This window comes from Theobroma cacao, chromosome 9, assembly GCF_053813885.1.
Source record: "Theobroma cacao isolate CCN51 chromosome 9, ASM5381388v1, whole genome shotgun sequence".
NCBI lineage: Eukaryota > Viridiplantae > Streptophyta > Magnoliopsida > Malvales > Malvaceae > Theobroma > Theobroma cacao.
The window spans coordinates 31,244,823-31,261,290 of record NC_142647.1 but is presented as its reverse complement, the minus strand read 5'-3'; the positions used below and the strand labels follow the sequence as shown (position 1 = coordinate 31,261,290).

The window sequence follows — 16,468 nt, the reverse complement described above, 5'->3', positions numbered from 1 at the left end:
ACTCACCTGGCATTAATGAGATTTTAAATTGCTATTTGTTCGGAGGTGTCTCTAACTATTTTCACTAGCTGGTCGCTCGTTATTTACTCCGACATGCCACCACAATTCTCTAACTTTATCTTTGCACTTCCTAGCAATAATACGAACTCAATATATTTAATTACATACGTATATGGACAGCACTTCAATCAATTAATCCTCACTCAAATTTATATTTTCATCCTATCATGAAACCATCTTCAATTAACTCACATCTTAATACTTTTTTACCAAAATTACTTACATCCATTGCTTACGAAATTCCTTACATTCATTGCTTACGAAATTCCTTAGATTATATCACTAGCAACTTATTTAGGATGTCAAGTACCTACTTCAACCTTTCTAAATAATTTCCACCCAAATCCATCTTATATTTCCACACATAATCCACATATATGGCAGCAACAATTATTCTCACTTTCACTCGATTATTTCCTAGTTTACACGCATCGTTATCTATCTAACTTTTAATACTTTGTTTCTCAATCCTCCATCCACAATATTCCTTTTTTATTTCTTTCAAACAACATGCCATACAATCTTAACAATTTTCAACTAGCTTAGGCAAATAAATCCTTTCAACAACCATAATTCGTCACAATATTCAACTAACCATAAGCTTTAAAACATAGTGTTAAGCTTACCATTTTCCTTTTCCACTCTGAGTCCTTCATGTCACGACCCGGAACTCCCCATCGAGCTCGTGACAACCTCCGCGAAGCCTCGACAAACATTCTTCACCCCGAATGTCGATCGAAACCTCGCAAGGCTCTCGTATCAGCTTTAGCACTTCCCCGGTGAGCAATAGTTATCAAATAATCAAAATACGAAAGATTACAAATCATTTCCAAATCATAACATAACATATTTTTTTTTTGGCTCACAGGGGCATTTTCGTCATTTTTGTTGAAAACCTCGAAACTTGCTAAAAATGTAGTAGGTAAGCCGAAAATATATATTTAATGATTTAAAAAAATTAAGTATTTAAAACGTTCATTTGAAGTGAAAATTTGACCATTTGAACATAATAAAAATATTCAATAAAATAAACTATTTTCTTGCAAAATAATTTTCATAAAACTATCGGTACATAATTCTTATAGCGTAAAAGATAATTATATTCATATATACTATAAAGCAAATAACCAAAGCATAAAATTTCTTTTACAGTGACACGTGGGCCCACATCTAACCAAAATGTATCGGAAGCTGGAAACCTACAGCTTTTACCGATTCGAGTCCAAATGAAAGTCCTTGTCAAAGTCAGCTAACTATGGAATTCCCTGAGCCTGAAATGTGAGGAAATGAGGGTGGTGAGATTATAAAATCCCAGTGAGTAAACAGATACCATCTAAACTATCTAAAGTCGAGTAAATGGAGACAATTAAAAAAATCATCATATTGTAATTTCATTACCTTTCAACTCATTTCAACCAAATAAAATCAATCCATAAAAATCGAGAAATCAACTTGCCTTATGAATTTCTTAAAACTTTGGCTCATGTCAAAACTCATACTCGGTGATACCTTGCACAGGGCATCTAACCGAGTCCACCAAGGCTGTTAAAATTTTGTATACACTTAAAATATATTTTAGTTTGAGAAAAATACAGTCGTTCCTTGGCGTTGGCTGAGTTCCCCTTCACGTGGTGGTTTGGCGTGAAGTGAACCCTAAGCTATACCCTAGGAGATACCCTACGCGCCTCTCCGTTCGAGGTAATAATATAATGGAGTTTACCGTGCCCCTCTAATAGGCTGGTCCACGGAACCCCCTCTGCAGTAAATAATTAATATATAATCCACCAATCAATAAAATTCATTCTAGCATGACATGGCAATTTATCGCAACTTAGCCTCTCAAGGCTGAATACACAGTATAAATAATTCTAACACCAAAATCAGTTTAGCCATTCATGCTCATTTATTATCATAAGCCATTCAATTCAAAACCATAAATTTGCAACACAAACTAGCAGTCTCCAATTACTCTATTTTCAAAACCAATATTCGATTTTTCAGAAAATTTATAAAATCATTTTATGAAATCACAATTTCTCTTAAAACATAGCAATTTACCATTTAAACTCATTTTTCATAAAATCACACATTTTTATAAAACTACTCTAGATAATTAAGACGATAATAAGTTCACTCACAGTTCTAGGAGTCGATGTACTCCTAATCTCAGTCTCCAAGCACAATCTCTGTACTTTTACCAGTGTACTTTGTTCACCACCTATCCACAATGTACAATACATAATTCACCACATCAATACTTGACCATTATAAAATCAATTCAGGCTCGGTATATATGCATGATATGATATACAACTTATCTGACAACCGCTTAAATGCGGTGTTAACCTAATTCGACCTATTATCTCCAATTTAACTCCAAATCAATTCTTCTCACTTTCTACACTCCAATTATAACTAAATTACCTCCATGACTGTGAATGAGATTCAATTTATCAGTCTCGATAGCAAATTACGAAAATACCCCTAGTGGGTAAAAATCGTATTTTTGCTCCGAAAATTTCCATTATTTTTCTAGGCTCATAATTCATCATTATTCATCATAATTCCTCAAATAAACATCAAGATCATCAGCCAATATTCCCCTAGAAAATTCGGCCAATAATGGTAATGGAGGAAAATAAATTCTTTTCTTACTGTTTTGTTCCTAAATATGCTAAACTAACTTAAAACACTAACATAACTTAAAATCAAATTAATCTAACAACTTTCTCTCTCCTAACCCATTTTTTCAAAATTGAATTCATCATGAAAACATGTAATTTAATCATGGAAAATAAAGAGAAATGCTTGGGAATAAGAAAACTCAAGCTTAATAGAAAAATCTCACCTTTTTCACTTAATTTCCTTGAAAATTCACACTTTTTCTTTGATTTTCTCTCTCTAGGGCTTTGTTTTTGTTTTCTCTCTCTTCTTGCTGGTTTGGCCGGCCATGGGGTGGAAGATGGGCTGATTTTATGCCTTTTTATAAAGAAATAATAAAATAATAAAGGTATGACACATGGCATCATGTCATTGGCCCGTTTTTAAAATTTTAAAAATTTTAATCCTTTTTATCTCCACCACACAATTAGTCAATGGTCAAAATGAGGATAAAGGAAGACCATGTGCTGGAAAAATGTCCTGGTGGTGGAAAATTACAATTTTTCCCCTGGGTGGCAAAATTACCATTTTACCCTTTTACTCCAAATTATACCGAAACTAAAATTTTTCAATTCTAAACCTCAAATCTTACTCCAATAAGTCAAATTATACTCCAATAAGTTAAATGGGGCCAAAAAAATCTTTTCTAAAATTCTCATTTTGTCCCCAGGTGGCAAATGACCATTTTGCCCCTGGATAGCGAAAATTTCGGTTTGACTCCAAATTGATCCTCGAACTCCGAATCACCATATTAAACCATTCTAGGACTTTAAAATTCTTAATTTCATTGTAAATTCTCTATTTGATCTAGTTCAAGGCTTAAATCAACTTTATTGTACCTCTAGGTACAATACCGACTTTTGTAAATTTTTCAGGACTCTCCTAGCATGCAAACATGCTTTCCATCACATGTATGTCATGATAAATATTTTTATAGAGTCGGGCTTGTCATCTTCTCCCCCACTTGGATCAACCATATGATCTTTCTTCTTGATTGACTTCGACATCCGGCTAAATATTAATATTTTAATATTATTTTATTAATAAAATATTATTTTATTCTAAAAATTTTATTTTGTCTCCTTGGTACCCAAAATACCTTATTATGCCTCACTTGACTTCCAAATCGCCTTTAATCTCACAAATTCTCCTCCGATAAAATTATTATTATTTTATTATTATTTTCTCACTTGCGGAATATTTTATCATAAACTACTCTTTTCGTCTTTTATCACTTCTAAACATTTTAATTGACTTCAATTTGTATTCGATCAACTTTATTTATCACCATATCAAAGTATGGGGTATTTCACTTCATGTACCCATGGGTTTATTGGCTTACATGTTACCAATTTTTCTCCAATCAAGCCAATCTTTGCTGCCACAAGACATTTCTCTAAGTCACTAACTCATTTTCAAAGACTACCCAAGCCAAAAACAAGAATTCCTACCGTTCCTTGCTTGAATCACCAAAATCAAGCTTTTTCTTCCTTTCTCTCTTTCTCTTTCTTCTCCTCCTAGGGTTTTGGTGTATTGGAAATTGGGGTTAAAGGCTGTAAATTTAATGCTCAAGAAGTTTGGAGATGAAAGGAAAAGAAAACATGGAAAGGAAAGTGAAGAAAACTTGATTTCATGGTGGATAAAGAGAAAATGGCATGGAAGCTTCAAGAATGGCGTCGAGCATGGATTAAGAAGAAATAAAATCTGCTGGGGGAAAGGATAAGGTCGGTCTTGGCCTAAAAAAATCAGAGTCAAAGCTTCCTTTGGAAGCTTTGACCAAACTTCACATAAAATTACCGTTTTGCCCTTTTTTTTTTCCTTCCATTTTAATTTAGTTCTCCCAACACTCATTTAACTCCAATTTCCTTCTATTACCGTCTCCTACATATGCACAAACAAAGTATGAAGTTTGTACTCCAACGCGGTGTCCCCATAATATTTAAAATATTTATTTGTCTGCGCTATCTTTACTTAATAAAGACACGCGGCCCCATTAACATCATTTTTCTCCAAAAATCCTCTCATTCTTCTTCTCCCCCACTTAGATTAGCAATATAGTCCTTCTTCATGGAAAATTTTGACACTGAATAAAATATTAATATTTTAATATTATTTTATTAATAAAATATTATTTTATTCCAAAAATTTCCTCTTATCTCCTCTTGTCACCTTGGTACCCAAAATACCTTATTATGCCTCAATTGACTTCCGAATCACTTTTTATCTTGTAAATTCTTTTTCGATAAAAATATTATTATTTTATTATTATTTCTTCGTGTGCGGAATTTTTTATCCCAAACTATTCTTTTCATCTTTCATTATTTCTAAACATTATAATTAACCTCAATTGGCATCTAATAAGTTTTATTAGTCACCATATCAAAGTACGGGGTATTACAGTTAAAGAGCGCCTTCATTTTGTTCGTGAAGTTTACTAACAGAGCTACTGTAGGTAGGTTAATAGTAAATTCATGTTGAGTGTAATAACCATTGTTTCATTCTTTTAAGCTCCTTACTTAGTGAGCCTCTATGGGAGGTCTCACTTCATAATCCACCTAAAAGGATTTATCCTTTCGAAGACCTAGTCCGCCATGATTTAGATTCATGTCCACCTGTAGGGAGTGACATGTTTCACATGCCAATGGACCAACAATGGAGACCGTGGACTCTAGGATTACTAGCATCCTCTCCCACTCAATATTTTTATACTTAAGGTTTTGATTGACTGTTTATCAGATTTTCCAGATGCATATTTAGAATATCCTAAGTCAAATTATTGGCTTGGTTATGTTTCCAACTAAACACTTATAGTATATAACTAAGTCTATATTACCATCTTGTTTAGATGTGATTTATTTTCCTATAATCATTATGTATCTCAAGTATAAAACTCCTTTTAAACTAACATATATAATGTATGCATGGCATTCCTTAAGAGATGTTGGCACCTTAATTTTAGATGACATGTTTTCAAGCATACAAATAATATCTAATATCACTCATACATATAAATATATATATATATATATATAATAAGCCACATTAATGTCCATTCAAGAAAAAATAAAATAAAATTACAACTTGTAATAATCTTCAATCTTGCTTGCTTTCGCTGCTTGTTAGGATCACATCAATTTGGCACTCTTTTGAATTTTATGACTAAAAAAATCCTCAATTTTAATTTTAATTTTAACCCAATTTGAGAAAATAATTTTATTTTGTCCAATTAATTAATCTCATTAATTAATACCAAAAATATAAATATATATTTTTAATTCAAGGCTAAAATTAATTTTCCAAAAAAAATAAAAAGAATTTTGGAAAAATTTTAAGAATATATATTTAAAACATATATATATATATTTTTTAAATAATTTTATAATTAAAAAAATTGAAAGGGGCCCACCCTAACGGGCTGTTGCCCAAGAGCTCAAAGGTGGGCTGCTGCCTTGCGGTAGCACTTTCTGCTGCACCTAGCAGCACACAGCAATGTTCTGTGTGCTGTCAAACGGCTCATAGTAGGGCTGGGCTGCTTTGTGCTATCGAACGGTACACAGCAAGGGTTGTGTGCTGCCCGGCAGTACACCTCACCCCTCTTTTCCCTTTTCCTTTTTTTTTAATAAAAAAAATTAATAAAATATATATATTTATAATAACAGAATTTTAATATAAGAAAAAATCTTTTCCTTTTAAAAAAAATAAATACAAGGAAAACTCCTTTTTCTAAAAAAATAGTCATAAAAAAATTAAGAAGACCAAATGTTACCTAATTACCTTTTTCCTTTTGGCTTTGAACTTTTTTCTCCATGGATGCACCAAATACATCAAGAAATATTAAAATTACATGGGTTTTTCTAATTACATAAATCTAAGGAAAAATAAAAAAAAATCAAGAAGGAAACATGGCGATGATAGGCCACCCTTCTTGTTACATAACTAAAAGAAAAATGTTACATGTAAAATTTTCTAAGACAATTAATGCGGCAAAAACCTTGGATCATGCATCAACATACAACCATAGATTGATCACATCAAAATAGTTAAACATATGCAAAGGTGCCAACCATGCAAAATAAATATAGGAAACAAAATTGTAATAAACCCTACTCTGATACCAATTGTTGGAGTAGGATCTTGTGGATTAATGTGATTGTGTAAAGCCTGGATTTCAAAAATTTCTTTAACAAAAGAAGCAAGCAATCCAATTACACAAGCGGAAACACACATTATTATTATTACAAGTAATATAATCACATCCAAAAAAAATAAAATAAGAATCTATTATGAAAGAAAACCATACCTTTATTTTGATATTTTTATTTTCTGACAATACCACACCAATGAATGATTTCTCGACCAAATAAGTTTACCACTTATTCTTCAAGAATACTTTCAACTTGAACCTTGAGTGGACAAGGTGTGGAATGCAAGGCTATAAGATGGCAACTAAGCTTATTCTCTTTTCTTTGGAAAAGCTTGGAGGAGGAGAAAAGAAGAGATGGCTGAAACTTTTTTAAGAAAAAGTACGTTCTATTATTTTCTTCCAATCTCTTCTCTTTTTATTAAAACTCTTGCTTCAAAAGTTTAATCAAAATGAAACACCTTTGAATCAATCTTGACCATCCATTCAGAGTTATCGAAGCATTAAACAAACTTCATAATTATCAAAATAAAAATTAAAGAATAAATAATTTAATTCTTTAATTATCATTTAGAGTTCTTGATAAAATAAAACTCCTTATTGAATAATAACTCTTATTTTATTATTATCCATGTAAAGCCCGACCTTATAAAATACTATTCATGACATACATGTGATGATAGCATGATTGCATGCTAGGAGAGTCCAGAAAAATTTACAAAAGTCGGTATTGTACCTAGAGGTATAACAAAGTTGATTTAATCCTCAAACTAGATCAAATAGGACTTTTAAGGTGAGATTAAGAGCGTCACAGTCCAAGAATGACTCAAAATGGTAATTCAGAGTTTGAGGATCAATTTGGAGTCAAATCGAAATTTTCACTATCTAGGGGCAAAATGGTCATTTGCCACCTAAGGACAAAATGGAATGTTTAGAAAAGATTTATTTGGCCCCATTTGACTTATTGGAGTATAATTTGACTTATTGGAGTATGATTTGAGGTTTAGAAGTGAAAAATTTTAATTTCGGTATAATTTTGAGTATAGGGGTAAAATGGTAATTTTGCCACCCCAAGGGTAAAATTGTAATTTTCCACCACCAAGATATTTTTCCAGCACATGGTCTTCCTTTATCCTCATTTTTGACCTTTGACTAATCATGCGGTGGAGATAAAATGTTTAAATTTTTAAAATTTTAAAAATAGACCAATAAGAAAATGCCATGTGTCAAGCTTAGGATAATTTAATATTTAACTTAAAAATCAGCATAAGTCAGCCCATTATTCTCCAAATATTCGGCCAAGCAAGGAAGAGAGGGAAAGAAAGGAAGAACAAACCCTAGGTGAGGAATTTCAAGAGAAAAAGTGTGGAAAATCAAGGAAAACAAGTGAAAAAGGTAGGATTTTTCAACTTAAGCTTGAAATCTATTCTCCTTAAGCATTTCTCCTTATTTTCCATGCTTAAATTACATGTTTTTATGATGAATTGTTGGCTGATCAAAATGGGTTAGGAGAGAGAAAGTTGTTAGATTAATTTGATTTTAAGTTATGTTAGTGTTTTTAGTTAGTTTAGCATATTTAGAAACAAAACAACAAGAAAAGAATTTATTTTCTCCCACAACCATTAATGGCCGAATTTACCATGTATGAGTGAGGATGAGTTTGATTTTTATTCTAGGAGAATTGGTTAAGAAATGATGAATTATGAGCCTAGAAAAATAATGAGAATTTTCGAAGCAAAAATATGAATTTTTACCCACTAGGGGTATTTTCGTAATTTGCTATCGAGACTGATAATTTGCACCACACTTAGGGACATTAAGTTAATTTGGGTGCAATTGAGGTATAGAAACTGAAAAAAATTAATTTGGGATTAAATTGGACACGTTAGTAATTTAATGGGGTGATAAGACGAATTAGGCCAAAACCGAGTTTAGATAGTTACCAGTGCATTTTTGCATTCCATATTATGTATTAATAGTCTAAATTAGTTTAATTTCAATTTAGTACCAATGTAGTGAATTTCTCGATTTTGTACTGTGTTAAGGTGGTGAGTCCTCCAATAAAGGCATGGAAATTGCATCCGAGGACCAGTAGACAGAGTGCGTCGAAAGTCTACATTCTAGACATTGTGAGTAAATTTACTGTCATTTTAATTATCTAGGGTAGTTTTGAGGGGATTTCATGAATTCTATGGAAAAAGGAATTTAAAAAGGTAAATTTTCATGTTTTATGAATAAATGTGTTTCAATGAAATTAAATTATAAATTGTTTTGAAATTAATAATGATTTTGAAAAATAAAGTACACGGAGACTGTTAATTGTGGCAATTTGATTGTTTAAATTGATTGGCTTATGATAAATCGGGCATGATTGGCTAGTTGGCAATTGTATTGAAATACGAATTGTTTGGTTGCCTTGAAAGACTGCGAATTACAAAATTGCTATATCATGTTATTGAGTTTTGTTGTATGGTGGATTATATATTAATTAATCACTGCAGTAAGGGGTTTCTGTGGACCAGCCTTTTAAAGGGGCACAGTAAACCCCATTATATTCTTACCTAGAATGAAAAGGGGCGTAGGGTATCTCCTGGGGTAAAGTTTAGAGTTCACTTCATGCTAAACCACCACGTGAGGGGGAACTCAGCCAACGCCAAGGAACGGCTATGTTTTCAAAACAAAAACATGATTTATGTGAAATGTGAATTTTAATAGCCTTGGCGGTCTCGGTAGGATGCCTAGGCCAAGGTGTCCCTGAGAATGGATTTATGGCACAAGTCTAGTTTTTATGAAATTCATAAGCCTCTTTACATATTTTAAATGAAATGTATTATAATGCTATGACCCAGTTTACGATGATTTATTTTATTGTCTCCATGTACTCAACTCTAGATATTTATGATGATGTCTGTTTACTCATTGGGATTTTATAATATCACCACTCTTCTTTCCACCCATTTCAGGTTCAGTATAAGCTGTAGATAGTTGATCTCATCGAGGACTACCGTTGGATCTGCATTTTCCAAACTGTAGGTTCACAGTCCTCTTTACTTTTGTTTATTCGGGGGCCCTCTTGTTATTGTAAATTAAATTAAATATTTTGGCTTACTGTATTTCAGTATGTATAAATTTATTTAGCTTTTATGCTGTAAAAATTATTCACGTATAACTCTATAAATATTGTTTTATAAGAAAATAGAATATTTTACTTAATATTTTTTTTTCTTATTATATTCAAATAATTGTAATTTCGTTTTAAATGAAGATTTTAGACTTTTAAACTCATTTTGAATATGAATTATGTGTTTTGTACTTGTATATTATGTTTTACCCAGTTTCGAAATTTTTGAGAAAAAAATGACCAAAATACCCCTGTGAGTCGAAAATTAATATTTTATTTATTTTTAGTTGGAAACAGTTTAAAATCTTTTAGAACACAATATTTGACAATGGTTGCTCACAAGGGAAATGAGAAACTGATAGTAAAGCCTTGCGGGGTTTCGAGTTGACATTCCAGGCAATGAGTGTCTACCGGGACACTGCGGCGATTGTCATGGGCTCGAGGGGAGTACCGGGTCATGACAATCCATCTTTATTTAAAAAAAATTAATAATAAATAAAAGAGTAATAGTCAAACATGGAGTTGATAAAAGTCTATTTTTATCAACATGGATGTCTAAATTCATTTTGCAAAAATCCTCATAAAATTATCTTAATTTAAGACAACTCTTGTCTGTAATTAAGACAAAAAATATTTTATCTTGTCTAAATTGAGAAAAATATGTTTTCTTGACTAGATTAAGACAAAAAATATTTTTCTTGTCTTAAATTAAGGCAAACATATTTTCTTGTCTAAATTAAGACCAAACATGTTTTCTTGTCTAAATTAAGACAAACATGTCAAAGTTGCCAATTTTGTACATAACTTAATAAAACAAATTAAAACATTCATTCCAACTTAAACAAGTTGAATTCTACGAAGTTATGTGGGGAATCTATTTGGACATAGATATTCCAAGCTCCAATAAACTTAGAATTATTCTTAATCTCATTAAAAATAATTCAAGCTTATTAACCATGATATCACTCCACCATAGATTCATGGTTGCACTCTTGGATTAACTATAATTACAAGAAACAATTCAATACTTGATATTAACAATTAGTTGTCCAATTGCAAACCTTATATTGTGAACCCTCATAACCATCCAATGACAAAAGGTGAAATTACCATTTTACCCTTTATGTCAATTTTGTCCCCTAGTCTCAAATTTTATCCAATTAGTGATTCAATACTCTAGATCTAATCTTTTGAGTATTTAGATGTGATGAGTAGCTAATTCATCAATTCACTGGGCCTAGATTAATCACCAATCTTCTTGAAATTACTAGAAGTGATGTTAATGCTATTGTGAGACCTTGACCTTTATAGACTCATAGTTAGTAATATACGCGATATCCCTGATCAGGGGTAATTTCGTCATTTCCTTAGTAAGCCCATAAAAGTAAGAATTTTAAACAATATTATGGCCTAAGTAGGCCTAAGCCATAAATGGATGGTGAAATTAAGGATAAAATGGAAAGGAAACCAAAATTTTGATGATTTTCACTGTAGGGGAAAAACAGTCATTTTTCACCTCGGATTAAAATTTTAAGTTTTCATGAACCCGAGTATGTCTAGACCATTATGGACCTTGTGCCGGTGTAAAAGGAGTAAAAAGATTTCATAAAGGGTTGGCGGAGAGTAAGTTAATTGGTGGAGGGGCATTTTGGTAATTTAAGTGGAATGGATAAGATTGGCTATAAATACTTTCTTCCAGCCACTTCTTCTCCCATTTTCTAGCAGCTTCTTCTTCTTCCTCCTTCTTCTCTTTCACGTTGCTTCCAACCTCCATGGAAGCTTAATATGGAGCTCGCATGATTTTCTCTCTCTAACTCTAGTTTTCATACCTTTGAGCCCTTATGACTAGAACCCTTGTATTCTTCCACTCTCTCTCCTTAAAACCCTTGGAAAATCTTATTTTCATACTTTCTCTCACTAGTTGGGCGTTCTAGAAAGAGAAAAAGAGAATTATCCCATTTGTGTGGAAGCTATTGGAAGAGAATTCAACTACAAAGGAACCCTAGGGTAAGTGATGAACTAAGCTTGATTTTTAGCAGTGAATAATGGCTAGTAATTGGGATTATGAGCTGTTTTATTGTTGAGTATGTTCATTACTTTTTTAGTGATTAAGATAGTGAACATAGATAGCCATTTAATGTGGCAATTGAAAGCTAGCTAAGAGATAGCTTTTAGGGTTCATAGTGTGTGAATTGACCTATTGCCTATGCTAATGTGATCCTAGGTTATAATGAAGTCCCATCCTTCCAATTGGATCATTAGGGGAATTAAAGTCAGCTAAAGGCTCAACAATATACCGGTGAGTGGACTGCCTATCAAAACTATTTTAGGAATGTGACTGTTTTGTACGAAGTGTTTGAATGATTTTATACAACTTTTCTTAAAAATGACTGCCTTGGGAACAAGCTCTTGAGAAATGGTTTATGTTGTGACATGTGACTATTATTGATTCATGCACTACCACATTGTGTTGATATATATATATATATATACGAATATATTGTTGTGTAATGACATTGACTCGACTATGTGCGAGTAGGGAGTGCGCATAAGCCGAGGATGACTCTGTTATGTGCGAGTAGGGAGTACGCATAACCCGGTGATGACCTAGCCATGTGCGAGTAGGGAGTGTGCATGAGTTGGTGATGATGATGATGGGATGGTGTGCATGATGATGATGGGTATACGTATACATATATACATATGTAAATATGTGTGATATAGGAAATTAATGAGTAATGGTATATGGTTGTAATGCTAGTGAAACTTGACATGTTAAACTATGGAAAATTGTTATGCGTTTCATGTTGGTTTGGACATTTCAGTAGGGTGGTTTTTCTTTGGGAAGAAGGGTAAATTTTTCATTGGTGCCCTATTTCTCGCTGCAGCGAGAATCATTTTTGCTGCAGCGAGAAACTCTCGGGTTTGGAGGGGTAGACTGGTCGAAAACTCGCTGCAACGAGAATGCATTTTTGCTACAGCAAGAATGACATTGTAGCTTCTCGCTGTAGTGAAATTTATTCTCGCTGCAGCGATAAACTTTCTATTTCTGGGTTACAATTTCGCTGCAGCTATATTGAATCTCGCTGCAGCGAGAAACTTTCTATTTTTGGGTTACAATTTAGCTGCAACGAGATTGAATCTCATTGCAGCGAGAAACCTTCTGTTTCTGGGTTACAATTTCGCTACAACAAGATTGAATCTCGCAGCAACGAAAAACTTGTTGTTTTGTCTCCTATCTTGTCCAATTGCTGCCCTATTTTTAACTTCTTTGCTACTATATCTGAGCATGGACTTCCAACATTAAGGACTAAATGAGTTAAGTTTAAAATGAGGAGGTTTAGTGAGAAACCCTCGGCCAGTTGAGAAACCCTCGTTTGGCTAATAACTTAATCCCAACGTCGCTACACGCTGCAGCTAGAATACCTTTCCGCTGCAGCGAAGATTCGTTGTCGTATTTGACTTGCTTGCGTAATATTAAAGCTTTCATTCTTCAAATGGTTCATTATGTATGGGTTCATGATTTTCAAATGATTAATCATTTAAAGGCTTGATGAGGGGTTTTTAATATGAATGGAACTAAATTGCATTGTTTTGAAACAAGTGCATCATGATTTTAAATTCTCTCTTATTGTTGCTTGTTCCCTTCCTTGTTCACTCACTGGGTTTATACTCACCATTTTCAACTTCATGTTTTCAGATCACGAGACAGCTGGTAGCTAGGTCAAGGTGTCTTTATACAGTCGACCCTTTGTAGGTGCCTTGGCATTTAGTAGATGTACATTCGTCGAGTTTCTCCGCTGGACATCGACTCTCTTTTTGTTGTGTATTGACAAACCTAATGTAAATTATTAAGATATATGTTGTAGACAATGTATATACACTTCTTTGGTATGCCAGTATGAGATGTCAATGTTTAATATTATTTTGATTCAAGTATGAAATGTGACTTAGCAGTTTATGATGGAATGATGAACATGTTAGATTAATAGGCTTGCTTAGGATTAGTTGTGAGACCTCAACCTCTATAGGCTTGTAACTAAGCATAGATGTAATAATACAAGCTAGGGGTAGTTTCGTCATTTTCTCTAATAAGCTCTCAAAAGAAAGTTTTATGATATTTTAAGGTCTAAATAGGCATAATACTGCATAAATGACGTGCAATGATGAAAACACGAAGAAAACTAGAAATGATAATAGTTTTCACAACAAGGGCAAAATGGTCATTTTGCACCCGAGTCAAAACTTTTAAAAGTTTTGCAAACCTGAACATGTCTAGACCATTATGGACTTGGTCTTAGTGTTAAAGAGTAAAAAGATTGCACAAAGGGTTGCATGAGAACAAGTTAACTAGTTAAGGGCATTTTCGTAATTTTAAAGGAATGGGTAAGTTTGGCCTATAAATATCCTTCTTCTAGCAGCTTCTTCTCCCATTTTCCAGCAGCTTGTCTTCTTCTTCCTTCTTCCCTCTCACGTTTCTTTAAAACCTCCATGGAAGCTTGATATGGAGCTTGCCTAATTTTCTCTCTCTAGCTTTAATTTTCATACCGTTATGCCCTTTTGACTAGAACCCTTGTATTCTTTCACTCTCTCACTTCAAAACCCCTGGTAAAGCTTATTTCCATACTTTCTCTCACTAGTTGGGCATTCTAGAGAGAGAAAAAGAGAATTAGCCTATTTATGTGGAAGCTATTGGAAGAGAATTCAACTACAAAGGAACCCTAGGGTAAGTGATGAATTAAGCTTGGTTTTTAGCTGTGAATAATGGCTAGTAATTGGGAGTATGAGCTGTTTTATTGTTGAGTATGTTCATTACGTTTTAGTGATTAAGATAGTGAACATAGATAGCCATTTAATGTGGCAATTGAAAGCTAGCTAAGAGATAGCTTTTATGGTTCATAGTGTGTGAATTGACCTATTGCTTATGCTAATGTGAACCTAGGTTTTAATGAAGTCCCATCCTTCAAATTGGATCATTAAGGGAAATAGAGTCAGCTAAAGGCTTATTAATAAATCTGTGAGTGGACTGCCTATCAAAACTATTTTTGTACAAGTGTTTGAATGATTTTATACAACTTTTCTTAAAAATGAATGCCTTGGGAACTAGCTCTTGAGAAATGGTTTATGTTGTGACATGTGACTATTATTGATTCATGCACTACCAAATTGTGTTGATATATATATATGAATATATTGTTGTCATGACTCGGAACCTCCCTCGGGCCCATGACAACCGTCGCGACGTCCCGATTGACACTCATTACCCGAAATGCCAACCAGAACCCCGCAAGGCTTACATATCAATTTCTTTCCTTTCTTGCCAGCAATCATTGTTAAACATTCCATTTAAACAATTACCGGTTGTTTTCGGCGCAAATAAATCCAAAGAAATTTTTTTTTAAAAGGATTTATAGACAAATATCACTATTCAAAATATTGATTAAAATATAGCATTTTTATATAAAACAATATTTATAGAAACACATGTAAGAAATCTTTTGTAAAGTGTAAGCAAAATAAATTCATACATACAAAAATTTACTAAGTTATAATGTACAATAATGGTTACAATGACAAGTGGCCCAAAATACACCCAGTGTTAGTGCTAGAAACCTACTGTCTGTGTGGTAGAGATGTCAACTGGAATCCTCAATAAAATAGGGTATCTACAAGCTACCACAGGCTTGAAATGTTTGGAAAGGAGGTGGGTGAGATTTTGCAATCCCAATGAGTAAATAGACATTATCATAAATATCTAAAGGCGAGTAACATGGAGGCAAGTTTAAACAACAATTTATAAACCATTTCATAAGGTTTTTAGTTTATTCCATAAACCATAAAATATTTATAATTTACCAAAATAGTTGTTAAGGCTTATGTCTTTTATTAAAAACAAGGCTCAAGCCAAAACTAATCCTCGGGGATACCTTGGCCGAGGCATCTAACCGAGTCCGCCAAGGTTGTTAAGATATTCACACGTGAAACACATTTTTATTTTTAAAACAAGTCGTTCCTTGGCGTTGGCCAAGTTACACATTCACGTGGGGGTTCGACGTGAAGTGAGCTTTAATACTACCCCAGGAGTTACCTTCCTCACCTCTACAACCGGAGTAACTATATAACCGGGTTTACCATGCCCTTCTAATAGGCAGTCCACGAAAACCCGTCACTGCAGTGACCAACCCACCAATTTTAATAAAATTTCGATAGTATAACGCGACTTTTATTTATTTATCCAGCCTACATAGTAAAAACAGCTTACATAAATTTTCCAATGCACTTACAAAATATAACCACATATACTCATATATCATAAGCCATTCATAGGAAAATATATAATTTTCAAGACAGTTAACAGCCTCAAATTACTCAATTTCATAATTAACACTATATATTTTTATTTATTACATTTATTTCTAAAACATCAAAAATCCCGTTTTAATCTCGTTTTCGTTTCATAAAATACATAAAGAGCATTTAAAAAT

The 16,468-nt window shown here is 33.0% G+C and overlaps 1 long non-coding RNA gene across 1 annotated transcript; it reads right to left on the bottom strand.

Annotated features, from left to right (window-relative positions):
* Positions 1-1,260: 1,260 nt before the first annotated feature.
* LOC148760846 (uncharacterized) lies at positions 1,261-2,963 on the bottom strand. Its single transcript, XR_016028238.1, has 3 exons — positions 2,909-2,963; positions 2,199-2,278; positions 1,261-1,331 (listed from the first exon to the last, which is right to left on the bottom strand). It is a non-coding gene; the product is annotated as an uncharacterized LOC148760846 (long non-coding RNA).
* Between the last annotated feature and the right edge of the window lie 13,505 nt (positions 2,964-16,468).